We start from the raw sequence: 8641 nt of genomic DNA on the forward strand, positions 1-8641 counted from the left end.
AATTCTGATGCTCCTAAATTGGTCTTTACATTGAAATTGTACAGACATTGAAACAGGTGTGGTTTGTAGCTAACCTTGGTTAGGCACATGTTTGTCTTAGTCTATGCAATGGAACGTCCCTTTCTATGCATCAAAAGACATGCCTCTGGATACATGAAAACATCTTTCACATGAAAATGCAGTAATCATAATAACAGCATTTGGATGCCCATCACAAAATAGTTACCATTTGTTATAACATACCACTGTAGGTATCAGATGCTCATTGCTCCTGGGCTGCCCTGAAGTCACCCCCTCTCAGTCTGTTTGTTAGATGCCAGGAATCCCAAAGGCGAATGCACTAGCTACTCACGGGAAGACTGGGAGTGTGAGCCACCAAGGACTGCCTCAGAAGAAAAATCCAGTGATCTGCTCCAAAAACTCAGTTATGTGAAAATCCTGTGGAAGCCCGATTCTACTCTGACCCACATGGGCTGACATGGTAACAAGAATAGGACTGCTACATAGAACATGGGATGCCCAGTTATACTGAATTTCAGATAAACTAGGTTTATTAGTCTGAGTATTTTTGAGAAATAAATCCACAGAAACTCATGCATAAGAGAGAGTTTTATATAAAGGTTAAGTGCGCATCAAGAAAACATCCCTACCCAGTGCTGCCCAAGCCCACAAGTCCAACCTTAACCCATTAACCGATATGTCGAAGACCAATCCACAAAGTCCTCCTTCATCTCACAAAACAGACGCAATGCTGCAGACTGCAGGAGGAAAGCTGAGTCAGTGAATGGGTAAGCATCTCAGTGCTGGCAGGGGTCTCCACACGGGTGCTCCAGCACCCAGGGCTGCATCGGGGTAGGTCCATGTGGCTTCTCCTTGGGGATGTCTTGCAGGAAGTGAGCCTTGCCAGCTGAAGCAGGGAACTGTTAAGACAGCTGCACCCTGGTGCGACCATTACAAAGCAAGAGACCTTGGGAACTTGAAAGGCGAGGCTTACTGAGCAATTCATCCCTCCACCCTTCAATTAACCCCTCATGTGTTTATTGGCCAGGTTGGCACAATAAACTAACTACCTCTCTAGGACTCATTTTTAGCATAAATAATTTATTTTGTTTTTACGACACCTTGGCAAATCTAGCCAGAAACTATGCAAATAAATCAGACCTGAATTCTGCTCTGAGGCAGTTCCCAGTCTGGCATTGCGAACAAGATAAGACAGGAACATGAACCCCTTTGATGTGAGTGGTGCTAAGAGGAATGAATAGCATGCTTTAGTGATTAATACTACGGCATCAATGTTGGCAGGCTTTCCTGACACCACATATATGCAAATGTCACGGGACCTCCTTTCAAAACCCTACCTGAGCTGGCCGCCTCCCGATGTTTGTCACCTAAAGATGCCCTTTTCTTCCAGGATCCGGATGAAATCAGCAGGTTGTATGCCAAGGTCACTGAGACCCTCTGAAGTATAAGCCCCTCCTTAAATTGATTTTGTTTAGAAATCAGTTTTTTTGAAAGCGCACACACACACACACACACACACTCACATGAATTGGGAGAAATGGCACGTATCTTATCCAGAGACAAAACTGAGAAAGGTTGACATGAGATGTCAACCTGGGCCCTTTGAATTCAGCCAAGAGTAAAACAAAAGAGCTGAAACAAATTCTTCCCCAGTAGTCACCAGACTGCTCCTGCAGTGGTGGCATTCTCTGATTCTCCCACGGCTGCCTCCTTGACCAAGTGGAGCATGCGTATTCATTCACTAGGGACATGGAGAACCCTCACCTTCTAGTCAGGAAGGGAGGGTAGCGCAGGTGAAGCTCCCTGCTGGAACTGAAGTGGTTGGAAACACACTGGCTATTGTTTTCAGAGCCCAGGTGGTAGGTTACTTGTTGGGCTGCTACCCATGAGGTTAGCAGTTTGAACCCACCAGGTGCTCTGTGGAAGAAAGATGAGATTTTCTGCGCTTGTAAAGCTACCTTACAAATCCAGCTGGATCGGAGGACGTACACTGGTACAGAAAGGAACTGGAAAAACAGGGAATCCAGGGCAGATGAACCCCCTCAGGGCCAGTGGTGAGAGTGGTGATTCTGGGAAGGTGGAGGGGAAGGTGAGGGAGAAAGGGGGAACAGATTACAAGGATCTACATATAACCTCCTCCCTGGGGGACGGACAGCAGAGAAGTGGGTGAAGGGAGACGTCGGATGGTGTAAGATATGACAAAATAAACTTATAAATTATCAAGGGTTCATGGGTGAGGGAGGACGAGGAGAAAAGGGAAAAAATGAGCTGATATCAGGGGTTTAAGCAGAAAGTAAATGTTTTGAGAATGATGATGGCAACATGTGTACAAATGTGCTTGACACAATAGATGGATGTATGGATTGTGATAAGAGTTGTATGAGCCCCCAATAATATGATTTAAAAAAGAGAATTATATGGTCCTCAAAAAAATGATTAAAAGAAAAATTATTTTAAAAAATAGCTTTCTTGAGTCTTTGTCTGGTAGTTCCATGATCTGTTCTTCCTCATAGACCATTTACTTCCTTTTGTTCATTTGCTTGAAACTTCTTGTGTTCTCATATAATTTCAAAACTTCTAAAAAATTTCAAATAATTGTTTTCAAGCCATTAACATTTTATTTATTTATATATTTAAACGCCAACAACAAGATTTACAGCCTGGAAAGCCACACAGGGGCAGTTGTATTCTGTCCTATAGGGTCGCTGTGAGTTGGAATCGACTGAAATGGCAATGAGTTTGGGTTTGGATTTTGAAAGAATGAATTAGATCCTTTAACTGGATCTTTAACTGGATCCTTTTTCAAGTCCTCAGTTTCTACTGGTTTTTCTTTCATTGTGATCAGGAATTGAAAGACCGTCTGGTCTGGGACTGGGAATGGCAGGGAGGGGAAGGAGACATGGAGTGACAAGAGCAGTTTGGAAGTCTCTAAAACACGGAATTAAATTTCATAACTTTAGAGCAAAGGATCCTTTGTACATTTGGGAAACAAAATTGAAGTCAAAGCTACATCTCAGAGTACTGTCTTTTTTTGCAAACGGTGCCGCTTGAATAATGCACACCTGCATGTTTCTCTCAGTATCTGAAAGCAGCACGCTCCGATGACAACTTGTCAATCGAAATGGCCTTAAGCTAATGATGCAATTCCTATTAGATTATGTGGGGAAACTTTTGAGCCTTCCTAGACACCCTACCCACCAAATGACCTACCAAACCATAGCAAATACACACATAAACCCTGAAATATCACTAGCGTGTCATGTTCACAGACACAGTGCAAAGCGCTGGTGCTGATGTGTGTTCACTGCTCGGGTGTGCACTAGCTCTTTAATAATTGGCCGCAGAACAAATGCTAAGTGTTAGTTTTACTTTTTTCTTTTTGGCCAAAGAGTGAAAACACCTCTTTGGATTTCTTTCGGGTAGAAAAACACAGTTGCTAGTGTAGGTCTTTTGTCAAAGCAAAGCAGCATGACAATAACTTTCAAAGAACCAGGTCACCTGCACAACAGGCAGAAATCATAGACAGGCTGCCCCGCCAAGCCCCTGCAGACACCTAGCATTTCTGGTGACGTGGACAGATGTGCACTTGACCTCGCTCATCTTCATTCACCAGTGTTGTTATGAGTCATACCTCGCGGCAGCGCTAGTTTACATTCTTAGAGGGAAGCCATTACAATTGTGCATCACATTTGTCAGCTGTCCAACATTTTGTCTTTTTTATTAGTTAGTTTGTTATATTTTCCAGTCAAAACATAAGAGGTAAGTGAAAACTAGTAGGAGGTAAGCGCTGGCAAGTTTTGGGTAAGAAAGAGTAATTTTAGTTTTACAAATACATTAAATAAAATAAATGTTTAGCTGACTGTCATTTTGATGCTGCCTGGATAAGCCCTGGCCGAGAAGTCAGGGAGCCAGTGGTTTTGCCCAGGAAAACAAGTCAGTGAAGCTGGAGATCGTGGAGATGCTGGAGCAGATCTGTGCCCAGCGAGGTCATGCTGGAGGTGACAAGGTGGGGCTGGGTGTCTGGCCGAGGGCCGTGAACAGTGCTGGCCCCACAGGAAATCAGCAAACAGGTTGCAGGTTGATGTGGTGCAGGCACGGGTGCCAACGGCCCTCGCCCCACAGGGCGCCCCCAGGTAGCCAGTCGAATACGTCTCACCTGAGTGAAGGACATGTGACAGCTTAGTGTCTGTGGAGTTCATGTCAGCCCCAAGGCATCCACACAAGTCGAACAGCCAAGCTGGAACGTGGTCCCTTCCTGCATGGGACAGAGTGGCCTGCAGAGCAGACCTCATCTCCCAGCAGAGGACTCTTGCTGGGAGATGAGCTAGTCTTGAAACTCCAGCAGGCTGGTGATTGTCAGCTGCCAGGAACCAAACCTGTGTTTCAACAGGTGCCAAGTCAGACAGGAGAAATTAATGAAATGGAAGCTATCAACCTGTAAAAAACAACAGTTTCGCTCACTGATGAAAATAACATGTGGGAGTTGTGCAAAAACAGCTAGCATGTGTGTTATTGGCGTGCAAATATGGTACCCCTGATAGTAAGAGAGGCTAATGAAACCCCAGCTAGCAAATATAACAGATATGAACTTACGGGTGGCATGATAGTTAGTCATCATTTGATAGCTCTCAAAATGTTTGACTGTCAACCAATTGATACAGTATCCGGTACTCCTATCTTCTGATGCTTCCTACATCATTAAATATTTTGCTCATAGAATCCTTTAGTATTTCAACTTGAGGTTTGACTTTTTTCTTCAATTCTTTCAGCTTGAGATCTGCTGAATGTGCTCTTCCTTTAGGTTATCGAACTAGGGCTGTCAAACTGGTGGCCCGCGCCGCATGCGGCCCCCGAGGTAATATTTTGTGGCCCGAGATGCTTTGAAATAATGAATATAGAAAAAATTGTTCTGAAGAAAATAGTGCCTAAGGGAGATGGAGGCAATACCATACACTCAAATCCCTCATTAACCCTTTAACTACTGTGGACGGGTAAAAACCCGCTGACTCAGTTGCGGCGACGTTTGGAAGCGATATGCCTGCCACTCTCAGTGTCACACATTGTAAACAGACCCCAATAGTGAGAAGGTTAGAAAGAGCACTCTGGGTTGTGTTGTTATGAGTCATACCTCGCGGCAGCGCTAGTTTACATTCTTAGAGGGAAGCCATTACAATTGTGCATCACATTTGTCAGCTGTCCAACATTTTGTCTTTTTTATTAGTTAGTTTGTTATATTTTCCAGTCAAAACATAAGAGGTAAGTGAAAACTAGTAGGAGGTAAGCGCTGGCAAGTTTTGGGTAAGAAAGAGTAATTTTAGTTTTACAAATACATTAAATAAAATAAATGTTTAAATAAAAGCAAGTATATAGTGTTTTAATTATCCTATCCATATTCCTGAATCCTCACATCAAAATAGAAATTTAACAAAACTTGTCAATGTCACATGGCCCGTGTGAATCTTGCCCATTGCACCAAATGTCCTGCATTTTAATTGAGTTTGACACCCCTGCCTAAGGCCATCGGAAAACATCTTTCTGATGGTCTTCAGAACTGAGACACCACTCCTCTATCCGTCTCCAGGCGAGTCCACCCACGTGCAGATACGCCCACATACGAACTCAAAACGTTTCTTAATGAGAAAGCAAGACCACACAGTTTGAAGCATTTTTCAGCGTTAAAAGTGAATTGCAGAAAATAGCTTACTTGGTTGACATCTTTGCCATCTTGAATGAGTTAAATCTATCACTTCAAGGACCAACTGCAACGTGCCTTGATTTGTCTGAAAAGAACCCATCATGCCAAATGAAACTTCAGCTTTGGCAAAAAACAACAACAAAAACTTGGATGAAAATCATATTTACATGTTGCCTACCTCATCTACTTTCTTTGAGGAACATGACATTGAACCAGACAAAAGGATTATGGCGATAATTTCTGTGAAAGAACACTTGCACATGCTCGCAGATGAAATTTCATTGCACTTTCCAAATCTACCTGATACACCACTTGCCAGAAGCCCACTCAGAGTCAAAGTTGAAGATGTTCCTGAGACAGCACAAGAGGAGTTCATTGAACTTATTAACAATGATGCAGTGAGAACTGATTTCTCTACCATGTCAGTTGCAAAATTCTGGATCAAGTGTTTCAGTCCTATCTTGTGCTGTTTGAGACTGTTGCACCTCCTTCTTCCATTCCCAACAATATATCTTTGTGGAACAGGGCTTACCAGCTTGTGGGTTTTCAAGTCTAAATATAGAAGAGGACTTGTTGTGGAAGATGACCTTCGTTGTGCTCTTGCAAAGACTGCCCTGAGAATTTCTGATCTGGTGAGAAAGAAGCTATCTCAACCTTCGCCCTGACATTGACTTTTTATGAATACTGTGGCAAATGTAGCAATGTAGTTGACTGTCGTTATATTAAGACTGTTACCCATGCTACACCATGCTACATGACAAATTTCATTTATTTGTAACTAGAAATAAATATTTCATGATATATAATTAGAATTGTTTTTGTGATTACTCACTATGCTTTACTTATGTTAAATTTGTAACAAGGAAAATGCATCCTGCATAGCAGATATTTACATTATGATTCATAACAGTAGCAAAATTGCAGTTATGAAGTAGCAATGAAAATAATTTGATGGTTGGGGGCCCCTCAACATGAGGGTCGCGGCATGAGGAAGGTTGAGAACCATTGCTCTAGATTTATCCTCTGTGCTGTGAGGCCCTTCTAAGAGGGACTATCCAAGTGACTTCCTGGTGGACTTTGGGGCTCCACTACATCCACTTCCATTCAGTGTGCGCTCTTTGAACTTCCAATAACTCTTCCTGTAGACACCTCATGATCACACAGCCTGATGTGCTGCTTCCACGTGGGCTTTGTTGCTTCCCTGCTACATGGCCACGTGTTTAACCACAAGCATTTAGGATCCCAGATGCTATAGCTTTTGACAGCCAGGTACCATCAGCTTTCTTCACCACATTTACTTATGCACCCATTTTGTCTCCAGAAATTGGATCAGTGAAGTGAGTATCATACAGTGCCACATTATTAGGACAAACCATCCCTATACTGAAGTAAGATTTAAGTAGAGGCCCAATGTCCACTTGCTTCCTTGTTACATGTATATATGCACACACACACACACACACACACACACATATACTGGGGTTCTTTTTGCCCTCCTACCCCACTATTATGTTTGCCTGTCTTTTACCTCTCAGGAATTCCTCTCAGATACAATTCAATTGATCAGACACCACCAGAAAAGCTACACCCTCCTCGCGGTCCATTTGCGAACTCTTACTGTTCCCCTGTACCTGTTATGATCGACTCCCCACTCACCTCCCCCTCCTCCTCCCCTCCATGCCCCAAGGAACTGGTGGTCCTGAAACTGCTGTCTCCTTAAGACTGCCTATCCTGAATTTCTTGTATAGATAAACACCAAACAACAACAAACAAAACTAAATAATAATAGTAAAATAAAATAAAAGATTAAAAAAACTAAACAACAGCAACATGCAGATAGCCACGGGTCTCGCAGGGATCATGACCTAGAGCCACATTGGAGTCCAAAAGGCAAGTTTCCTATAAGCTCATGTTGCTATTCCCAGTCTGAGATGAAGTCTAGTGACCCCCCCCCATTTACACCTTAGACTTTCAATGTGTCCCCCTGTGAGTAACCCCCAACTAGGTTAGGTGGGGTGCCAAGGGCTGCGCCCCCCCCCCCGAGTCGCAAGTCGACAATCGGGATTGCTCGGGGACTTTGAGGCTCCCCACCCCCATCACTGGTCTGTTGCTCTCCCCTCATGGTTTGCCTCCATGTGGGCGGGTCAGACCGCCGCCCTGCAGTCCTTTCTGGGAAAGAGCTGCTCCATTCAGGAACATTGCCCTCGTGGGCTGGCACGCCCGGATGAGGTCCGCTCTGCCCGTCCTCTCCTGTGGCACCTCACATACTTTGGACATGTTATCAGGACGAGATTCGTCCCCGGAAAAGGGCATCCTGCCTGGCAGAGGAAAGAAAGGAAGACCCTTGAGGAGATGAGCAGACACAGGGCCTGCAGCCATGGCTCAAGTAGAACATTCTGAGGACGGCTGGCACAGAGCAGTGTCTGTGCTGTGAACAGAGTCCTGATGAATCGAAACCGACTCTGAGGTGACTAGCGACGACAATGTGCGCAAGCGGGACCCCCACATCACGGCCGTCAAAGCACGCGGCTGCTAAAGAAAAGTTTGGAAGTTCCATCTCACTGGCTGTTCTGCCGGAGAAAGATGTCACAATCTGATTCCATAATGACACCTGGGAACCTCAGTGGGGCAGTTCGCCTCTGTCCTGTAGGATCAATGTGAATGGAGTCAATTCAACAGCATTGGATTTGGTTTTCTGGATGTGTGCCCGCCACTGTGCATAACACTGAAGAGATAGTTTCAACTCTGCCTTCCCCACGTGGCCTTCCAACCTCAACACTACTATCCATATTAAGGAAGCCTCCTGGCACAGTGGGTTAAGCATTGGGCTGCTAACTCTACGTTCAGCAGTTCAAGCACACCGGCAGCTCTGCAGGAGCAAGATGAGGCTGTCTGCTAGTGCAAAGATGTAAAGGTTAAGAAACC

The sequence above is a fragment of the Tenrec ecaudatus genome, chromosome 8 (genome assembly GCF_050624435.1).
Source record: "Tenrec ecaudatus isolate mTenEca1 chromosome 8, mTenEca1.hap1, whole genome shotgun sequence".
NCBI classification, from domain to species: Eukaryota; Metazoa; Chordata; class Mammalia; order Afrosoricida; family Tenrecidae; genus Tenrec; species Tenrec ecaudatus.